The sequence below is a fragment of the Papaver somniferum genome, chromosome 10, assembly GCF_003573695.1.
Source record: "Papaver somniferum cultivar HN1 chromosome 10, ASM357369v1, whole genome shotgun sequence".
Classification (NCBI taxonomy): Eukaryota; Viridiplantae; Streptophyta; class Magnoliopsida; order Ranunculales; family Papaveraceae; genus Papaver; species Papaver somniferum.
This window is the reverse complement of record NC_039367.1, coordinates 8,996,106-9,018,176: the sequence shown is the minus strand read 5'-3', so window position 1 is coordinate 9,018,176 and position 22,071 is coordinate 8,996,106. Positions and strand designations below refer to the sequence as shown.

The 22,071-nt window shown below is 38.7% G+C and overlaps 2 long non-coding RNA genes across 11 annotated transcripts; both read left to right on the top strand.

Moving 5' to 3' along the window:
- The first annotated feature begins 537 nt into the window (after positions 1–537).
- LOC113316831 lies at positions 538–2,630 on the top strand. 4 transcript variants are annotated; one of them, XR_003343031.1, is made up of 9 exons: positions 538–751; positions 1,341–1,382; positions 1,473–1,514; positions 1,594–1,628; positions 1,782–1,872; positions 2,013–2,093; positions 2,226–2,306; positions 2,394–2,456; positions 2,575–2,630. It is a non-coding gene; the product is annotated as an uncharacterized LOC113316831 (long non-coding RNA). The 4 variants fall into 4 exon arrangements; XR_003343030.1 differs by lacking the exon at positions 2,394–2,456 and having other exon boundaries at positions 543–751; positions 2,013–2,070; positions 2,495–2,630; XR_003343029.1 differs by lacking the exon at positions 2,394–2,456 and having other exon boundaries at positions 546–751; positions 2,495–2,630.
- An 89-nt stretch (positions 2,631–2,719) lies between these two features.
- LOC113316833 lies at positions 2,720–5,230 on the top strand. Of its 7 annotated transcripts, none has more exons than XR_003343034.1 (5): positions 2,720–2,821; positions 3,322–3,572; positions 3,736–3,770; positions 4,096–4,763; positions 4,923–5,230. It is a non-coding gene; the product is annotated as an uncharacterized LOC113316833 (long non-coding RNA). The 7 variants fall into 7 exon arrangements; XR_003343035.1 differs by having other exon boundaries at positions 3,322–3,368; positions 3,542–3,572; positions 4,096–5,228; XR_003343037.1 differs by having other exon boundaries at positions 3,322–3,368; positions 3,542–3,584; positions 4,096–5,228.
- Positions 5,231–22,071: the final 16,841 nt, after the last annotated feature.

The following is a 22,071-nucleotide window of genomic DNA, read 5'->3' as shown; positions in this document are numbered from 1 at the left end:
TTTTAACAACAAAGAACACAGTCTTCTTGCCAAAGAGAAATCCTTGGAGACTAAACTTGCAGCCGCCCTTAATAAAGTAAATTCACAAGAAGAGAGTCTGTAAAAATTCAATTCAAGCTCCAGAAAATTATCTTCTATGCTTGGAGCATGTAAAGAACATCGTGATACACGTGGTCTGGGCTATAAAGGAATGGACGCTCCAAAAACTGGTAAGATCAATTTTGTTAAAGCTTGTGATAATTCTTCATGTGAAAAATCCTTGGAAGTCTGCAATGATTCTAAAAAACAGGATTCTGCTCCTTCTAAACCTGCTCGCCACTAGTGGGAAACGACGTTTTTTCAACCCACAACCCCGACCCTCGTCAACGGTCAATTGACCTTGAGCAGGTCAAAACAGTCGGGGATATAAAAGAAAACACGGAGAACAGATTTAGCGGCCAAAACGGGTCGTACTTCCAACCTTTATTCTCAACCCACACTATATCCGATGAGCTTTAGCTATTCCTGTGGGACCCACTTTCTATGAGATGTATCTCTCTCCTTATCATCGCTCTAACCTAACTATACTTCAGCCTCACTATCTCTCTCCTAGCGCCTCTCTTATCTATCTTCTTCATCGACCTCTAAACCGATACAGAAAAATACCCAGAAGAAATCTCTTAAATTATTGCTCTAAACCCAACCCCTTTCTCCCCATCTTCTTTATCTCCTCGACAAAATCGAGTTCTCCAGTAAACCTTATTCTAAACAGGTAACCATGTACTTAAGCAAAGAGGAAGAGAAGCATTCTTCTTACCATTTTCTTATTTTCATTTTTGCGGTTTAGGTTATTACTTACCGATCTTCTTTTATTTTTTTTCAGAGGGTTTCTTTTTATCCAACTTCTGTTCAGATATGAAATAAAATTAGGGTTCTGATTTCGTGGTTTTAATTTGTTAGGGTTTCTGTAATTTGTGTTTGTAGAAAATTTCATCGATTTTTCTTTTAATTCTTCCAATTTCTTTCGGTTGGGTATCTTTCTGAATCCTACAAGTTTGATATTTTTGAAAATTATTACAATTATTTTGATTGCATTAGACTGTATGACCTAATTTGATAAATACTGAGATTTCTTCTACAATTCTTTCTCTGCATCCTAATTTTGGAATCCTAATTTTTCTTTATAAAATTTATTTTCTAAGATCTGACTTAGGTTCGTAACATTCTTGCTCTTTACAGAAACCATGCAATATGTTTCTAAGATGGGTAAACTCGCTCAATTTTTATTTGATGATTTTTTGATTATTGCATTTAGATTCTAATTATTATTATTTTTTTGATTGCATGGCTTTTGATTTCAGGGTTTGTTGTTGAGGTTGTTCTCCTTCTATACAGCAAAGAGGGTAAAATTCTTTCACCCAATTTCTTTTTCATCATTCTTTTGGTACAACCGCATGTTTAGGGTTTTTGATTTTAGGGATTTATGATTACAGGGTTCACTATTATGGTATTTCTCCCTTTCTACAGCAAAAAGGGTAAAACTCTTTTGCTCAATACATTTTCCTTCCATCATTTTTTCGATTCAACTGCGTGTTTACCGGTTTTTGATTTCAGGGTAGCTGTTAAGGTCTTTCTCCATACAAAAAGGGGTAAAATTCTTGCAATCAACCTATTCTAATTTTTTCATCATGACTATCATGTTAATTTGATAAAAAGTCAGTTGAAAAACAGTTTGGTCCTACAAATATAAGGTGCAAATTTGATTCTCACCAATTGCTTATCTTGCTAACTGACTTATGTAGGCAACAAGATGATGAATTGGATGAGTTCAGTGAAAATGTGCAAAGAACTTGAGGTGTGGAGCTCACTTTACACAAAGAAACTACTTAACAGGTAGCAATTCTGATTGGCATTCTTTAATTAAGGTTGAAATGCTTTCTTGGTTATAATTTCATTTGTTCGTTAAGTATATTAGCGTCTTGTATGGAATTACTGAAAATTTATGGTGCTATATGTGTTGATGTGGGATTAAGGACATGTACAAGCATGTGAATGATGGTTCTTGACTGAAGGCCCCTCTTATTTCTAATGGTAACTATAAGATAATTATGAAGGTGATAGTCTGATGAGGCTTGTAGTCTGATTCTTTTGTCAATTTAATATAGTCTATATGGTTTATCCTCATTCAATCTATATGTATAAGCATGGTTACAAGTGAACTAAAATTTGTTCTGCCTCTGTTTCAGGAGAAGATTTGTTGTGTGTTGCTGCTGACCAACTTTTTCACTTTCCTGCCACCTTCATATTTGTCGTCCGAACATTTTCCGGTACAGCCCTTAACTAACCTATCTAGTCATTGCTATATAGTATAATATCTGAGCATGATTCTCATAAATTAGTTTCCAACCTTGCAGTATTGGATGGTATTGGGAAGGGTTTTGACCCTCGATTTGGTAATTTTACAGAAATTGCCAAATGTGAGTTTTCCTTATCTAACAACATTTTTTTCCATTAGGTCGATGAAAACTTCTGATATTGTCTGTCGTCTATGCATCCTTCGTATATCTCTTACTTGCGATATGATGTGTTCGCCAGCTATGCACTGGAATTGCTAAGATTTCGGGAGGCTGGTGCTGAAGTTGCCATAAAGGCAAGCCCCTAAAACATCTTGATTGTGTTATTGTATATTGAGTCATTATGATGCGACTCTGGTTCATATCAAATTATTCGAAATATATATGTCAGGACTTCAAGAAGAGATGGGAACGAAAGAACCAAACTGTTGATAACTTATTTGGGAAGGGTGACAGTTCAAATTCTTGCTCAAGTTATTCAATGTCTGGTAAGGGTTTAACATCTCTTTTTCATTTATTCTTTATGTTTTTGGGTTTGTAATAATCAATTTCATTTTGTTCTGGTGGTCGCGAAATTTGTATTTTCCACTCAATTGAGTATGAGAATATATGTGATGAGTTGGATATGTTCAGTTATTTGGTTGAATTTTATTTACTCTTCCCTTTGATTATTACATATCTAACTGAATGATGTAATTTGCTTAATCCATTCATAAGCTTTACCAAATTATTTGTGTTTTTTTTTTTACATTTATCCGACTGCACTACTGGTATCAAATGACTAGTAAGCAACGTTTTTTTCTGGCTATTATTAAGACTTCACCAAACCAGCATTTAATCTTTTCTAAACAAGTTCAACTGTACCAACAACTTGTCCAACCCTGCCTTTGTCCCAATGTTTAAACACGACAGTCATTATATTTTAATAATCTCAGAGAGGCCTTCATTGAAATTGCTTTCTGAGCACCCACATTATTGTTTATCGCAGATTTGAAGGAGCTCGATTTTACTGCGAACTTGCTTTCGGAATGGAAAGTAAGCTTTATTTTTGTTTGTCATAATCATCTTTAATTGCTTGGTTGAGATATGTTCAATCTTATTCTTATCAAACTGCATCTCCATGACTCAACTATCAGATGTTTTTTCCTATCTAGCCAGCATCCTCCAACTATGTTCTGTATTGATGCCTTGTGATTTTTGATGTGAAGGACATTAGGCATTCGGAGAATCCATTCACAGGTACAAGCAAAGGTGGTATTCCTAGATTTATGTTGATTGCACGTTTGGCAAAAATTGAAATCCTTAATGGGATTGACGTAGATTTTTGATTTTTTTTTTCCTTATTAACGTTTTGTTTGCAAGGGTTACCTTAACTATTAAAATGCTATCATTTATCTTTCAGGTGAGGATTCTTGAGGGAAAAGAATATGAAATCAGGTATCTTCCTTCATCAACTAATCTGTTCACTCTGCTGCTAAGTTCTATTTTCTACAAATGAAGTATTAATTAAGTTTGACCAGTCGATGAGATGATTGTATAAGTTATTCCGTTCATGTAAAAGCTAAGAATATGAGATGAGGTCACGTGTATTAGAAAATTATTTTGTTCATGCAAAACCTAAGAATGTAAAAGCTACTATGTTCATGTCATATGTTTGTGTTTGCTACTGCCTTACAAATTTACACTCACATAGTTGTTGTACAAGTTGTGTGATGTAGTTTCACGTCATATTGTAACCATTCAATCGTGTTCCTTGTTTCAGGGAGCTCAAACTGATGAAGGTCCTTCTTTGAAATTATCAACTTGAATTGTAAGCTCATTTTCTGAAGCAACAGATACTGCACATCAAGTGCTTGATATAAATCCTTAAAAAAACAAAATGGGGTAACTGTTCTCTATAGCGTTCTCTATATATTTCAGAATTATTAACTGCATTGCGTGACCCTGATGGTTTCAATGGCATCTTCTTGTCTTGGTTATTGGTTCCAAAACTTCCTTGAATGACGATACTAGTTTAGTAGCTTTGTTATGGACAGTTTAGTTATCATTTGAAGTCTCGAATTATGTCCCAGATTTATAGGTTTAGGTCATGGAGCCCTTTGGATTGTCTGTCACTAATACTCTGCGAAAGAAATGGTTATATACATCATCTAGTATGAGATACTGTGATAAATGGTATAATTTATGAAATCCAATTGTAGTTTATATTCAGTGCTTGATCTATTCGAAGTGATTAAGAAAGAATGTGATGAGATATGAGTATTTTTCCTCAGGTATACATTCTGTCTAGAGAACCATAGTTGATGGTTGGTTAGAGGAGGCTCTAATTGATAATCTTTAATCCCTCTGGTATGCAAATTATTAATGACCAGCAGTGTAAGTTGGTTAGAGGAGGCTCTAATTGATAATCTTGGAATATGATACTGAACTGTAAGTGGGGTATTTTTAATCTTTGGTGCTTGTTGTATTGTGTTGGACTTGTAGTCTTTTGACCCTTCCAAACATCTAGAACCAGAATTTATTTTTTCTGTAGCTTCCCAAATTAAGTGCCTAACGAAACCATTATTTTTGTAACTTTCTTTGCTGCAGGTATTCCATTACGAAGTGTTTGTTTAGTTCATTTTACCGCTGGTGTATCAAGTGTCGGGGGTTAGTTCAACACCAGTAAGTTTATCATTTTGCTGGTTTGCACTTTTCTTTAAGACACTTTGAATTTACTAGGGCTGGTTGCTCTTATCTTTAAGAAACCTTGAACTTATTAGGATTTGTATCAGTATGAATTTAGAATTTGAATCCTTTTTTTGTATGATTTTGAATCCAAGTGTAAACTGAATGTATTTATAAGTTGTGTGATGAAAACAATGAATGATTAATGGAAAGGTCATTATAAATTTACTGAGTACGGGTTTCATTTCAGTTTCATTGAATTTGTTTTAGTTTTCATTTGAATTCCCATTTGAGTTTCATTTGGGTTTGATTTGAGATTTAGTCAGATTCAATCAGGCCAGTCAGCCAATCTAAGTCTACTTTCTTTTTTATATTAAGATTTATATCTGCGACCGACTGTGGTCAGTCAGAAATTATGGACCGTCAACACTGGTCGTTGATATAAGATACAACGCGATCCACGTCATAGATGAAAAGACGCTCAAACAACGACCCTTTCCTGGACCGCCAAAGCTAGTCATTTAACTCGTATCTATGACTTGCTTTGACAGTCGCGAAACTGCTATTTTCCACTAGTGTGCGCAAGAGAACAGTTAAAAGTAATTTCTTTAACTGCTATTATTGTGGAAATAAATGACATTCTGAGCAAAGATGTCGTTATCGGTTAAGGAATAAAAAACTTCTTAACATTCTTGCATGGATGTCTAAGGAAGTTATTAAACCGGTTTCCCACGTTGTTGGAGTAAAAGGCATTTTGAACACTCGAAGAATGCACTGTGATAAGTCTCTTCTTGATTGCATGTTCAAAACGAAAAATGCCAACAATCATAGAAGAAAGAGTGGCAAAAGAATGACTGATCAGGTAAATCACCCAGACAATAGAAAAAGGCATAGGAGAAGGAAAGAAAAGTTAAGTTCCTCTTCACTCCTTGAAGGAAGCTGCAAATCCAAGACTTCTGCTCCAGACTTCATTCATATCAATAATCGAGTCTCAGAACTGAAAATCAGCATAAATCGACTCAAACGGGGCATCAAGAAAACATGGAAAACAGTTGATTCAGGTACTCCTATCTCTTCTCTTGATAACACTTCTTTTTATATGACATGTAAGTTTCCTCTAAACACCCGTAAAAAGGAAAAAGAAGAAGAAGTGAATATTGATGAGCAAGATGCTCATCTTATTACACCATGACTGCTTTAGACTGCATTCCTCTTTTTATCTTAAAGAAGGATGCTCATGAGTCTTAAGGAAGTAGTCTTGAGAAAGCTTTCAAGTTGTTTTGTGTTCTTTGTCAAAGGTATTTTTCTTTTCTGTTAAGAGTTCTTGTTCCTAGTGTCTGCCTCTCGGAATTTCAATCTCGAAATTGTTTCGTGCAATTGGGCTTCTACGGGTCTCAGGATTTGACCTAAAAGTACACGTGCCAAACCCACACAGACTTCACGGTCTCTAGGGTTTAATTGGAATACCTTAAATACTGTGTTCCATAAGATGAAAAGATTCTACTGAATTCTTTTAGCGTGTGCACAATGGATAGAAGGAACAAGATTGATGAAGATAAGAAGAGCAAAACTAATGAGTTGATTCTAGTTTCCATAACATGATTTCATGTTGTTGATCATGAAAACAAACTACCAGTTCAGATGTCATCACAGCTGGTAGGAAACCTTCTTCGAGACTTTGAAGTAGTTCATGAACAACTCGGGATTGCAACAAGGAATCTTGATTTTCTGAAGAATGAACTAAAGAAGGCAACTGATGAACTCGTCCATGTTCAATTTCTAGTTGATGACAAGGCTTAGTTTCTTTGGTTTTTTAAACTAAATTTTATTTATGTTGCCTAGAATGTCTTCTTTTTGATTTAGTTGGAAGAATAACTAGTGCTTGAATAGCCATGATTGTGATTATACATAACTACTATGTTTCATCTTCTTGTCCTTTTTTAAGTTTATTTGGTATAAATTCTAAAAATATTTGGAGGATGATGTTTTTGCAGTATTAATCCTTGTGATTTGTTATATTGCAATTTGTTATGTGATATGTATGTTTGCGTCTGTGAACTTGAAGGTCCCATATTCTGTCAAAAGTAAAGTCGTTTGTGGTCGGTATTCACGTACTGGTGAAAGAATGAATACACTTTTGACAAATACAAAAGTTAAGCCTATATTGTCAAACATTTGATGGAAGATAGGTTAAAATATTTTGTTTTCAAGGATTATGTCTATTAATTATCGTTATCCAAATAGTGATTGAAGATAGAATGAATCCTTGTGTATTCCGCAATAATGATCATCCCTGATCCATATTTTTATGTATTACTGTGAGGCTCCGTAATGTGTCTTATGTTGAGCACGATACAACCAAGTTGATTAATTTTTGATTAGCTTTGTTGGTTGTTCCGTAAGGTACTTTATGTTGAGCATTTTTGAACTAAATTAATCATCTTATTGCTCCATAAGTTCTTTTATGTCGAGCAAAACAAATGACAATTGAATTGATTACTTTTGTAATTAGTTTGGTTGTATATTCCAATTAGATTAATTATGGGTTCTCTTGTAATTAATCTAGTTGAGTATTTTCATACTCTGTAAGATTCCTCTTATGTTGAGTATATGAACGACCATCCTATTCACTTTCTAATGGTTATGTTAGTCGTTTGCTCCGTAAGTTCTCTTATGTCGAGCATAGTCAATTAAGTTGATCACTTTTTGTGTTTAATTTGATTGCGTATTCCGATTAAATTAATCATGGGTTTACTTGTGATTAATTTGATTGAGTTTTTGGATATGGAAAATCATTCTCATATTTTTTTGGTGTCCAATAAAATCCTTTTTTTCTTTTGAAATTAAGGTCGCTCTTGTTGTTCTTTCGAGAATGACATCAAATGGGGGAGAGTTCTTTTGAACTTGTGCTTAATGGTAATATCTTGAGGGGAGTGCGGATGTGGAATATTAGAGGGGTTATCTTGTATCTTTAAACTCCTTGATGAATGCATTTAGCTTCGGCTTTATGATTGCATCTAAATTAGTTGGTATGTATTTTTCCTTTTGTCATGAAATGTCTCTCTCGGAAATTTTATTATGATACCGTTCTTATACCTTTGCCAATTTTATTGACAAAAAGGGGGAGAATTAATATGTAGTTCATACTACAAATACATATGGTTTTCCGATCATTCTGTAAGGGGGAGTGGTTTCCATGTGAGATGGAGTATTGACTAAGGAGGAGTGATACATATCACCATAGTTTTATTGTTAAAGTTTTGATACAATTGAACTTTGACACTGTGTAATAATACTATGACACTGTATAACAATGATCGAGACCGATGCTTTCTCATTGTTATAGCTACGGATCTTCAACAACGGTGATGCTAAACTTACAACCTTTGGGATCATTGGAGTACTCGGAAGTGACGAAGATTTCGAGGGTTGAAGATTAGACATGTGGAATAAGAGCTACTAAAGTTTCTTTATATTTTTTGTATTCCATATGTACTGATAGATTTGTCACTAAAATTGACAAAGGGGGATATTGTTAGAGCATTTCTCGGTCAACCTCGCATGCGTTGCTATATCAAGCATGTTTGTCAATGTTAGTGATCAAAACTATAAGTCTTGATTTCTAGTCTATTATAGCTAAGTCTCGGACTAGGATAGAAAGTGTAGTTGAGCTCAAGGAATTCATGGAGATTCATCGTACAAGCAGAAGAAATACTCAAGGAACCGGTGGAACTTCTCGACAAAAAGTTATGTGAAGACTTGAACTTATGTATCACTCAAAATCTATCTACTCTATCTCCTACTCTTTGAGACAAGAAGTCGTATGCTATATATATAGACTTGGATTATACACATTTGGTATTTCGAGCCGAGTATACCTCGCCTATCTATATCTCGAAATATGTGTTGGTAAGCTTTTCGCTTCGATCAAGTTTATCTTTACCTAGTGACGAAAGTCATGATATGTTTCAATCACTTTGAAAATTGCTTTGACGAGAAATGATGTAACAACTACATAACGTCCTCTAAGAATGTTTCAATGATTGAAATGAGAGTTTAGATTACATAACCAATGATGGACATAAGCATTGTTGTGGAAACACATTTATGTATAAGTCCTATTCCTTGAACCAAAGTTTGCGAACTTTGTTGATCAAGAGAAACCGGAAGAATGGCTTGTTTCCAAGTTCGCGAACTCAGTTCGCGAACTGCCGAACTTCTCATCCAGAGAAATTCTGCTGAGTTGACAAACTAGTTGCGTGAGTACCAGTCTGCGAACCCAGTCCACGAACCGGCGGAAAGTCATTTGTCGAGATTTTCTACTAAAATTTGTAAACTCTGCCTGGTTGCTTAAGTCCGCGAACCTAGTCTTCGAACTTAAGAAGGTTATATATCTGAAGATGATTTCTGAACTTAAACTTAAAAATACTAAGGAATGCAGTTTGCAAATCGTGGCTATAAAAGTTCATGAACCGATTCAAGTGAATCAAATCATCTTTGCTTCAATTGTGTCTTGTGTAGTACATAAGATTTCCTTGCAATTGAACAACTCTCTAACTAGTTCGTTTGAAGTCATTTGAACTAATTATGGTGAAGAAGAACATGTTTGATATTAAATGCTCATATGGCTAACCTTTCGGTTAACTATTATTGAACCAACAAGTGCATACGTTTGGGTACGGTTAACAAGCCTAGAAGCGTGCATTGTCAAGTGTGTGTAACAAGGTAAGTTTTCGATCTAACGGTTGAGAAATATTAGCTTGAATCTAAATCAGGTTTTCATCTAACGATGGATATTGAATGTTTTTTTACTGAGCTAACATTGATTGCAAACCCTGATTTGAAAGACTATATAAAGTAGACATCTAGTATTGTGCAAAACTAATCCCCACACCTTACGTGTGATACTAGTTTGCATACTAGAGTCGATTCTCCTTTAACCTTTGGTTTTATTCTTCTAAAACCAAGTTAACGACTTAAAGACTTCATTGGGATTGTGAATCCAGACCGATACTACTTTTATCGTAGTTGTGTGATCTGATCTTGCATCTTCTATCGTACGAGTACAATCATATTCATTGGATTGAGATTGATATCTCCAATAGGCAAGATATAAAAAGTAGTCACAAACATCTTCGTCTCATCGTTTGTGATTCCGCAACATCTTGTTTCGCTACCTTACGATTAAGATTGTTGTGAGGTGATTGGTAACTCTAGGCTGTTCTTCGGGAATATAAGACCGGATTATCAATTGGTTCCTGTTCACCTTGATTATTATCAAAAGACGGAACAAAACCTTTAGGGTTTATCTGTATTAGACAGATTGATCCTTTGATAGACTTGTCTGTGTGAGACCGATTTGTTTATTTTCAAAGCCTGCGATTTTGGATCGTAGCAACCCTTGGTTGTGGATGAGATCAGCTAAGGGAATCAAGTGCGCAGTATCCTGCTGGGACCATAGGCGCAGGAGCATAACTATACCTTGGATCGGCGGGAGATTGATTGGAGTTCAACTACAGTCCAGTCCGAAGTTAGCTTGGAGTAGGCTAGTGTCTGTAACGGCTTAATACAGTGTGTGTTCAATCTGGACTAGGTCCCGAGGTTTTTCTGCATTTGAGGTTTCCTCGTTAACAAAATTCCGGTATCTGTGTTATTTCAATTTCCGCATTATATTGTTTTATCTTTATAATTGAAATAATACAGGTTGTGCGTTAGATCATCAGTTAGAGTAATCCAACCTTTGGTTGTTGATTGTGATTGATTGATCCTTGGATATTGGTCTTTAGTACCATCCAAGTTATTCCTTGTGTTTGATTAAAGACTCGTTGATTTCTATTAGCTCGAGTAAATCAAAACAAGAGAGAGATATTAACTCCTCAATATACTTTAGTCTAGATTGAGTCTGTCTGTCTAGTTGATTCTCTAGCAAAGTATATTGGAGTTAGTCCATACATATTTCTAAGCGAAATATTGGGTGGTGTTGTTAGATGCCCGCTTTTTCAGTCTTCACAATCCCAATGAAGTCTTTAAGTCGTTAACCTACAGGGTTTCGTGAAAAACCTAAGGTTAAAGGAGAATCGACTCTAGCTTATACAACTAGTATCGCATAGGAGGTGTGGGGATTAGGTTTCCCAGTTGTGAGAGTTCTCCTTTATATATTTTTTCAAATCAGGGTTTGCAATCTAAGTTACCTTGGTAACAAAGCATTCAATATTCACCGTTAGATGAAAACCTGATTAGATTCAAGCTAATATCTTTCAACTGTTAGATCGAACTTAGCTTGTTATACACAAATGAAATTTACCCTCATTTTGGTTTACTAAATATACCTAAACGTGTACACCATGTTGGCTCAACAGTAGTTAACCGAGGTTAGCTTAATGAACACTCTCATATAAACCTTATTCATCTTAACCATAACTAGTTCAAATGACTAAAATGAAACTAGTTAAAGAGTTGTTCAATTTCTATATTCTCATAGAAGTATCAAAGAACACAATTGAAGCAAAATCGTCTTGATTCACTCGAATCAATTCATAGACATTATAACCACGGTTTGGAAAGAATGCATTCATTAATATATAAATGTATTAGTTCATGAGCCCACCGATTTTAGAACTTTAACCACTCAAGTATAGAAACGGGTACGCATACTTAAGTAGTCGGTCTGAGTGTGGGTTCGCCAATATGCAAACGGGTATGCATACTTAGTACACTTCCAAATCCCAGCAGAAAGTCCCGGACCTATACCTTCGCAAGTATGCGTACCGGTATGTGTACTTGGTACACAAAATTTCACAACTAAAAGTACGCATACATGTATGTGTACTTTAGTCCGGTCATGGATCACATACATGCAAGAATGCACACTATGTTTATAATCCAATGATGGTTAAGTATTCTAAACTCTTACTTCAATCATTCAAACTTTCTCATAGGATGACAATAGCCGTTTTCACACAGTATTAGCATCAAAGCAATTTTCAAGTTATTGAAATAATCATAATGAAACATTCCAAGTCTACACCAAATGATTGTATCACACAAACCATGTAAGATGTTACTCGGCGATTTTCACATGATCATCTTTTGACTTTCGTTAAGAATATAAGATGAACTTGGTTGAAACAAAAGCTTACCAACACATATTCCGAGAAATATGTAAGCGAGTTAAACTCTGCTCAAAATCTCAAATGTGTATAATCGAAAACTTTATAGTAATACGACTTTTGTCTCAATATAGGTGATAGAGTAAAAATAGACTTTCCAAGTGATAGATGAGTTTTAGTCCCCACATACCTTTTGTCGATGAAGTTCCACAAGCTCTCCTTAGTAGTTCTTCGTTTTCAATTGATGAATGTCGTGAAGTTTAATGCTCAACTACACAATCTATCCTAGTCCGAGACATTACTATAAGTAGACTATAAATCAAGACTTATAGTTCTGATCACTAATATTGACAAACAATATTGAGATAGCAACGCTTGCAAGTTTGACCGAGTAGTGCTCTAACAGCTTAGCTTTATCTCCGCTAGGCATGTCCTTTGCACATAATTGGACCTTGGATGTATTAGATTTTCCCGTGAGTAAGTATCATCAGGCGTGATGATATTAGGATGATGAAAAGTATGTGATAGACAAAGCATCTGATGATAAATACTCAACACCAATGTAGGGAGTAAGAGATGCGCGAAGAATCTACTGATGGATCCGGCAGTATTCTTGTTGATGTAGACCCTAGCGTCAGCCTAAAAACCTCAACAGGCTCTGATAAAGCGACATCTTCTGAGGATTTCGACTACATCCCTTGTTTGTGAAATCCATGGTAGGGCCAGTAGCATAAAACCCTTGACGCCTCCAATCTCGAGGCGAGATGGTAAGGTAGTGATAAGGTCTTGAAACAACAATATCTTAGTGGTAGCAGCAGCTCCATCAAAACTATTCATCATTGTAGTTTCTTCTTAGGATGCCAACACTTGTTTGTGACAATACCAACGTCTCTTTACATATCTTCCCGAAAGATTCACGGCTTTGGATAAACCACTGTCGTGTTCCCGAGACGTAATCGAAGATTGCTTCAGAAAGTGATGAAGCCTGGTGTCATAATTCATATATGTGTGTGGAATCTTTAGATGTACGATCTTGCATCCTCTCCAGGAAGTTACTTCACATATGTCGGGTGATAATATTCTGAAAGCAGGTAGTCTGACTTGTTTTCGTTGCAGTAATAGGCACGAAAATGAAAATCTTCATATAGTGGTAGAGCTCGTCTCGTCATTAGAGGGAGAAGCTGATGATGGAGCCGATAGCTTCCTTGACTGAAGCATATAAAACTTATTAGACTTTCCCGACGTCGAGCATGTACTTTTATTTTCTTCCTCAATCTCAATGATGTTTTTAAAATGCTAAGGCATGCGTCATCAATAATATTTGTTATCTTGGTAGAAGAGATGACGATAACCTCATGGAATGTATTGAAAAGAGAAAGGCAGTACCCTCCCACGAGTATGCACTGATCTTTCAACTTGGTAAACGTCGTTGCTTGAGATGGATGAAAAGATAAATAGGAGGAATTCAAGTAATTTCCTGAGGGCTTCGGATGAAGACTTTATTAATATGATAAGTGGTGAAGAAAGCATCTGATATGAGGGTTTAGGTGCTTAGAATAAATACGTGGGTACCCAGTCCCCAGTTCCAAGTTGGGATGTACATGATGGGGATATCTTCATTTCATAGGGTGGTGAGAATTCCGCTAAATAAAAAAGTATTGAGGATGTCATCATCATAAGTATTGAGGATGGAGATGATTGTGGCTGCCTTGTGTTGATTGTGGTTTTTAGTTTGGGAGAAAATTGTAAAAGTCTATCTACCTGACACGACAATGGAAGTAATAGACCTTGATATGTCCATATTCCGTAAAGAATTTGAAGAATATATCAAAATATGATGAGTGCCTATGCCGCTCTTCATATTGTATTGAAACTCAAGCTCCCAGATGAATTGTTCACTAGTATAGAGCCTAACGAGTATTTAAGCTCCTAGTTGCATTATTCACTAATGAAATGGAGCAATTTAAAAGTGTGGAATGCGTAATACTCTTCGCTCATATATGTATTGAGAAATTCAATATATTTATGTGTATAAAATTTACTCAGAATGGTGCATGTAGCAACAATCCCAAAGAGATCAGCGCGTTCGCACACCTTTTAATTAAAAGTTGCGCGATTGAACGCGTTTAAATTCCTTAAGGAAAATCTGGATTGTTCACATCAGTCTCAAAAAATAATCACGGCCACACGATTTGGCCGCGTGATTTAAACAAACTTAAACTACTCCTAGCAGAACTAGGCAATCACTATAGTGACCACCGACGGGCCCACCAGTGCCCTAGTCGATCGAGTAGTCTTCTGCTTATTCTCAAGCACTTCAAACGCCCCAAACGTGGGTGTTCGCGCTATTTAGAAGATAAAAAAAGCTAGACCGACCATGACGGTCTCAAAGTCATCACATCCGTCCAACTTGGATGGCCAAGTTGGACGTATTAGATTGATCTTTGGGCGATCAAAAAGGTGCCATAATAATCACCAGAGGGCCCACAAGTTCCCTAGTCGAACGAGATGTATTTAGATCATTCATAATCGCTTCAAACGTTGACCCAAATATGGGCGTTTGCGCTGCGTAAAAACAAAGCTCGACGAGCATAAACTTTTCAGGGAAGTCTTAAAACTATCGCAACCGTCCAACTTCGCCAGCCTGGTTGGACGGATTAGATCATCCCATGAATGATCAGGGAAGCGCTAACGCACACGTTGGTGGGATCACTTTTCCTTCACCCAATCGGTTCCTCACGGCAAGGCCATGGAGCAATGAAACGTTTGCTCGAACCATGGAATGAATGATGCTTCTAAGGGTCGCGGAAGTCCACTTGTGTCTTAAATTGATCACAACCATCCAACTTAACCAGATTGTTTGGATGGATTAGATCGCATTTAGGACCATCAGGAAGGTGCACATGCATTTACCGTCAGCCCAACATGGGCCCCACGTGATTGATCTCCCAAGAGGAGGCTCACAGCGTGCCAAACCGCTTGGTCAAAGTCACGAGGGCGTGACTGTTTCAAAATCCTAATTCGGGTTTGCGGCAATTCACATCTGTCGTAGTTCGATCATGACCATCCATCTTCGCCAGCCTAAACGGAGGGTGTAAATATAGACTCAAGAGGTCCCAAGGATGTCAACGTGATCACCGTGGGTCCACCTTTGCGTGTGATCGGTCGGTCTATGCAGACCAGGGCCCGACGCCTCGAAAGGCATTCCCAGAGGTGGCATGCCACACGACTTTTAAACCTTTGCGGAAATGTATTTCTGTCGCAAATCGATCACGACCACTCATCTTTGCCGGTCAAATTGAGTGGCCTAGATCGAATCTTTGTGGGACCTAGAGGTGTAGACATGCATGCCGGCGGGCCGTATCCATGCATGCCTGGTCGGTCCCTCCAAAATTAGTACCCATGCTTAGATACGATCAAGCCAAAGAGGGGATGTTACACACCTCTAAAAACCCTAAAATCCATCAACGACAGCAAATATTTGCCTTAAATCATCTCGTTCGTCCAACTTTGCCAGCTTGGTCGGACGTCTTGGATTAAAAGTTAGGTGATCAATGAAGCGTCTCAATGATTACCGTACGTCACTCTTCCACAGGGAGTGATCGACCAGATGGTGGCCCGACCATGCGGCCTCCAAACGATCACTCGAAGATGGTTGAACGTGCTGCCATTTTAAGACGCTTAATCCACGACTTGTTCAATCAAGCTTTAAAACAACGATGCTTCATACATATCGATTGTTTTGAATGCTTGTTTAAAAGCGATGCATTACATGCATCGAGCATACATGATATTTCATGAATATCAATTCCATAAATAACTTAGTTATTTAACCTGATAGCATCGTATGCTATTTCTTGCGGCGGGTCCCACGACTTGACCCACTCATTCGAGACATCAAACATGTCACGATGGGGGATACTTACTGGGGTATTAGTCTGGCGGTTTACAGTATGCGGCGTGCAACGCGCCCATTACGAGAATGTGTCAGGAGGCATGGACGGTTAACGCTGATGAGGGAAGTGGGTAAAGACGTGATCGTGTGACAATCACCTACACGACCCCACTACTCCATCACTCAACTTCCTCCACTTCCTACGAGATGAGGGTTGCGCTCATATGATTTGTATAAATAGGTTCTTCAACCTATTTTAACACAACACAGAGAAACCAAGTGTTGTCATCAGTATCCAGAAAACACCCAGAACTGATAGCTTACATTGTGCAAGCCGGTTCAACATTCTGATACAAGTCATAAACAGCCAACACCTTTACAATCTCAACACCTTCTTCGCTTCCCTCCCTAATATCAACCCTTCTCCTTCACCTTGTGACCGAATTGAATCTGGAACGACCATTTCTTGGTTTAGGCCAGAGTCTTACAGATTGATTTCTCGAACCGAAAAGCATTCTCGTGCAATGCATTTGTTTAGGGTTTGAACTCATTTCTCATCAACACACCCAAAATTACCAAAAACAGCAGAATCAGTTTTTACCCCAAAACAACTAGCGACCATAGCGGGAGATTGATCTCTCAGTTGCAAAAAATCATTTTCCCTATCCTGTTTTCAATTTCCTAAAATTCTCAATATGGTTGATCTTAGGAATGGTTCAGAAACCCTCAATCCCAATTTTACTTCTCCCAGCACTGACAATACTTCACATGTTATTCATGAATCCTTTCTTTCATTCAAAACCCTTGTCGAGGCTATGGAGTCTCGATATTTAACAACTATTCATGATTTGATGAAAATCCTGAATGATATTGTAAGAAATCAAGCTACTATTGTCAATACGCAGGATGGAGTGTTTGCGTTCTTGAAAGTCCTCACGGATCAACTATCGAAGGAACCAACACGCATTCATTCTGAAGGAAACGCCACCAAAAATCCATTTTGGATCAATACTGATGGTAGTAGTCCTTCTTCCAAGATTCATATTCCTATTCCTGGTGAGGAAGATGAAGCCTATGATCGTGTTGAATGGAAAAGTAGCCACCAACCTAACTTGTCTGCTCATGAAGATCGAGAGATGCTTCCTCAAATTCAGAAAGAAGACTCGTGGGATTTAGCACGATCTCATCAGAGTCCTCGAAATGAAAAGGTGATTTCATTATGTGCGTCCTTCTTGGAAAGTATCAATTCCCATATTACATCAGAAGCTCCTAAGAGATCCGCTGCTGCTTTACTCAGTCGATCCGAACCTTCCCAGAATGAAGAAACTCGTAAAGATGTTCAGGAAAGCAGGTGTCCTTTCAATAAAAGACCCAACCTTTAATTAATCACTCTTGAGGGTGGAAAGAGAAAGCATCCTTGGAATAACTATCAACAATCGACTCCCATTTCACGTAGGAAAAATGAGACTCCACCATTCCTAGATTTTACCTTTTCAACGGAAGAGGTGATTGAACTCTTGGAGGTCTGGATACAAGATGACGTCATCAAGCTACCTCGTGTCAAACGTCCTCCAACTAAACAAGAAATGGAAGATCCCAAGTTCTACCGCTTCCATAGGTTTGTCAACCATCCTACAAGTGACTGCAACAAATTGAAGCACATATTCCAGGAGAAGATTGACTCAGGGGAACTCCAACTAGGCACTGAAGGAGTATACAAATACCATCCTCCTATTAGAAGCTGTTGCATGCTTTCTGGGGACTCCGTCTACAAAATTGTGCAGTCAACCATGGAACATGTGTGTGAAATTCTCTATTTCTCCAAGGCACAACGTCAAGATATCTTTGCGGCTCTAAATTGTGTTGTATCGGGAAAGCGACTACCTTCGATCGATGAAGCTGCCTCCAGGCCTAAATCTCTTCTGTAATACATGATTGGCATAAGCGGCTGGGGACTCTTGACCACTGCTTATCTTAGAGATGTCGAGTTGGGAAAAGCGTTGATTAACGCAGGGACTACGAAGGGAATTCCAGAAGCGCCATATCGTATATCCCGAGGATCAAACGCACGAGTAAGTCTCCTCGAACAACCTATTTTACAGTATGTTAATCCTCATCTCACCAAGAACTGGGGACTTGATCCGATCGTAAACCCAACTGCGACTAGGCGATGTGAAGATGAAGCTGGTCCCTGTCAATATTTTATCAAATGTTTAGAAGAAGTCCCAATCGATGATAAGAGGTCCGGAGGTCAAGTAGCAGGAGTCTTACCTAGTTTCTGAAATTAAACAAGGTGACTAATGCAAACTCCTTGGTACTGACAACTGGGAGGAGTAGCAATACACACTAGATAGCTTCCATCAGTTCCTGAAACATTATATTGCCATTTCCCTAGTATTTCCCTTGTTTTCATACAATACTTACAATTCATCCAAAATGTTTGCACCAATTTGCATTCATAATTAAGATTTCAGTGAAAGACCATTTCTTTCACAAAACAAAAACCTTTATTCTCCAAGAGAAGCCGCCTACCTGTTCAAAAGCAAATCAAACCACAAAAGAATGTCTCGTCTTTCCAAAGTCCTGGGAAGGAAATAAAGGCGTTCAAGGGAAATCATTCAACAACATTTTATTTATTTTAGAGAAAACACTTTTTATATCCCGAAGAGTAGCCTGCTTCAACTTCAACACCTAAGATAGTTTCTCAATTTCCAATTTATGATTAATGAGATTCATGGAAGGAATCCTATCCATTTCAGTTCGCAAATTTCGGATTTTGGAAATCCCTTCATATAACCAGGAAATATTAAATTCTAAATCTACACACATGTCTTGAGGATACTTCCGATATTCGATCACTCATCCAGAAGCAGCGTGCCTGATCATACTACACATTTGGTCATGGAAATGTGTCCATACTTCTTCAATATTCGGGCGTACAATTCAGCATACTTCTTGACACACTGAACCCCCATTAACAGGTAATTTACATGAGAAGCATCAAATTGAGGGTCGAGGGCACAGTCACATCCTCAACATCGTCGGTCGCCTCTATTACCTCTCGGTTTTTCCTGCAACGTCATCACGGATACATGCAACTCGCCCAAATCCAACAAGGACGTTCATCTTCTCAAAGCATTATAAGTACGAAATAAGTTGAGCAAGATTAGTTCAAATCTATCCAGCTATTCAGCCAGTCAAACAAAGCAAAACATATACATACATGTACATTCGAAGAATTGGAGATCACTTTAGTTTTTCGAGCGCCACCTGCAATCCTCTCTGACAGAATCTATTTCCCATAGGGACTGCCTCCACCTTGCCTAGAGGATACCACTCATACGACCACCGAACAACTTAAAGTCAAGGCCTCTCGCAATCGAGCATAACAGAGTTCGGAAAATTTTGAAATATACTGGAGAGGCTGGAGACAGAAATTACACATTCCAGTGGAGATCGATGACACATCTTTTATACCCTCTGGTCCAGGAAGAAGAGTCATCACGTGATTAAGATGAGTCCTAACAGTCGCATAGAACACTTCGAAGAAGTCATCATCCATATTGGGCGTGTCTTTGGAATCACTAATTCCCCTTGGGTTAGTAGCAGAAATATTCCCAGGTTGCTTTGTTGTTGTTGATACTCGCTCTACCGCTGCTAACTAAGAAAGTCAATCACATCGAATCAAACGTGGATATTTCACTTACATTAAGAATACCAAGATGAGATGTACTTACCTTGCTGTTGTTTGGTGTACATGAAGATGGGTGGGTCTTGATGTTCATGCAAAACAGGAAAGAGCATAAGCTTCCTTTACGCCCAACGAAATTTTAAAGCCAGAAATGGTTTCTTCCTCTCGCTCATACGAACATACGAACGGGATTCAGAGAATATAGTTGAGATCCAAGGACTTGACCGGACATGTCGCTTCCTTTTTTCCTACCATTGATGAGCAAGAGTGGTAATTTGTTGGTAGCCCCTGATTAGAAGCTGCATCACCAGTACGACTGCAAGGGAAGTTTAAATCAAGTGATATACCTATGGTAACATCTATCTACTTCATCTTATTAGTTTTTTTTTTCATCTGTCACCATCTAGTGCTTACCCCGCAACAATGTCACTGTTATGTACTAAGCAGGGGACTTCATGTTGATGGTGGTTTTTAGTTTAGGGAGAAAATTATAAGTCTATATACGTGACCCGACATCGGAAGTAATATATCTTGATATGTCCATATTCCGCAAGGAATTTGAAGAATATATCAAAATCTTATGAGTGCCTATGCCGATGTTTGAGGGTGAAAACGGTTTCTGCTGATTTCTGTAATTTCGTGTATGTGGGTGAGAAACGAGTTTAAACCCTAAACAATGTACTGCAAGGGAGTACTTTAATTCGAGAGATCAATTTGTACAAATCCGGCCTAAACCAAGAAATGGTCGTTCCAGACTTGCTTCGGTCACAAAGTGAAGGAGAAGGGTTGGTCTTAGTGAGGGAAGCGAAGAGAGTGTTGAGACCAGAATAATTGATTCTGGAAGACTAGTTGTTTGACGACTTGTATCAGAAAGTGGAACGCTGGCATATTGGGAAGCTAACAAGTAATTTCTGAGTGTTGTATTATCCTGACCAAAACTTGTCTTTGGTGGAAATAGGTGAGACCTATTTATACAAGTCGCAACGAAACGTACCTTGGCCTCGTAAGTAGTGGAAACGCTTGAGTAATGGAACAAAGCGGTAACGGGTAATGCCTGGAATTGATGTTTCCGTAATGAAGGAAACGTTTCACCATTACTTCTTGTATTTACTAACCGCCTCACTCTTATGACACTTTCCTGTAACGGGCGTATTGCACGCCGCATGCTGTAAACCTCCAGACCAATACCCCGATGAGCATCCCCCAGTTTGTGACATTTTTGATGTCTCGAGTATTTTCGTGGAAAACGTGCAGCATGTTGCTATTGTTTGGAAAGTTAAAATTGAGAGGCTTGACGGTTCGGTGACGAACTTGTACGACTGAGATTTGCATCCCAGAAGGAAGGGTAGCTGTTGATTGTTGCAACCTTCCGTTTGGCATCCAGCGGCATGGAGGAATGGCCGGAATAGCTTTGGCGTGGAAAAATTAGGGTTTTGGCACCGTGTCCAAGAGTTGGCACCGTAGCCAAGAGATTGCCACAAGTCGTTTGGTGGCAAGTTTGTACGGTTGAGATCTGCATCTCATGAGGAAGAGTAGCCGTTGATCGTGGTTACCTTCTGTTTGGCAGCCAGCGGCATGGTTGCATGACCGGCATGGATTTGGCGTGAAGTGGAGCCGCTGGTAGTGTGCGGCTTGGAAGAGAGTCGCTTGCGGCTTAGAAGGGAATCGCTTGCAGTGTTCGGCTTGGAAGGGAGTCGCTTGCGACTTGGAAGGGAAGCACTTGCGGCTTGGAAGGGAAACGCTTTCGGCTTGGAAGGTAATCGCTTGCGGCTTGGAAGGGAGCTGCTGGCAGCGTACGGCTTGGAAGGGAGCCGCTGGCAGCGTGCGACTTTGTCTAAATTAGGGTTTAGCATTGGGCCAGAAGTTTCCACGAGTTTGGTGGTGAACTTATACGGATAATATTTTCATCTCAGAAGTAAGGGTGGTCGTTGATTGTTGCAACCCTTCGTTTGGCAGCCAGCGGCATGGAGGCATGGCCGTCATGGATTTGGCAATGTTTTAGGCACAGCCAAATAAGGGTTTGGCCGGCATGGCTGGCATGGATGGCAGGGCTGGACTGCCATTGGCTTGGCTGGAATGGTTGGCATGCCTTTGGCGCGGAGATGTGGCTGGCATGGCATGACATTGGCACGATGGTGTGGCTGGCATGGATGGCATGCCTTTGGCACGGAGATGTGGCTGGCATGGCATGTTGTTTCCGCAGAGATGTGGCTGGCATGGCATGCCATTGGCATGATGGTGCGGCTGGCATGGTTGGCATGCCTTTCGCGCGGGGATGTGGCTGGCATGCCATGCCATTGGCACGGTGGTGTGGATGGCATGGTTTGCATGCATTTGGCGCGAAGATGTGGCTGGCATGGAATGACATTGGCACGG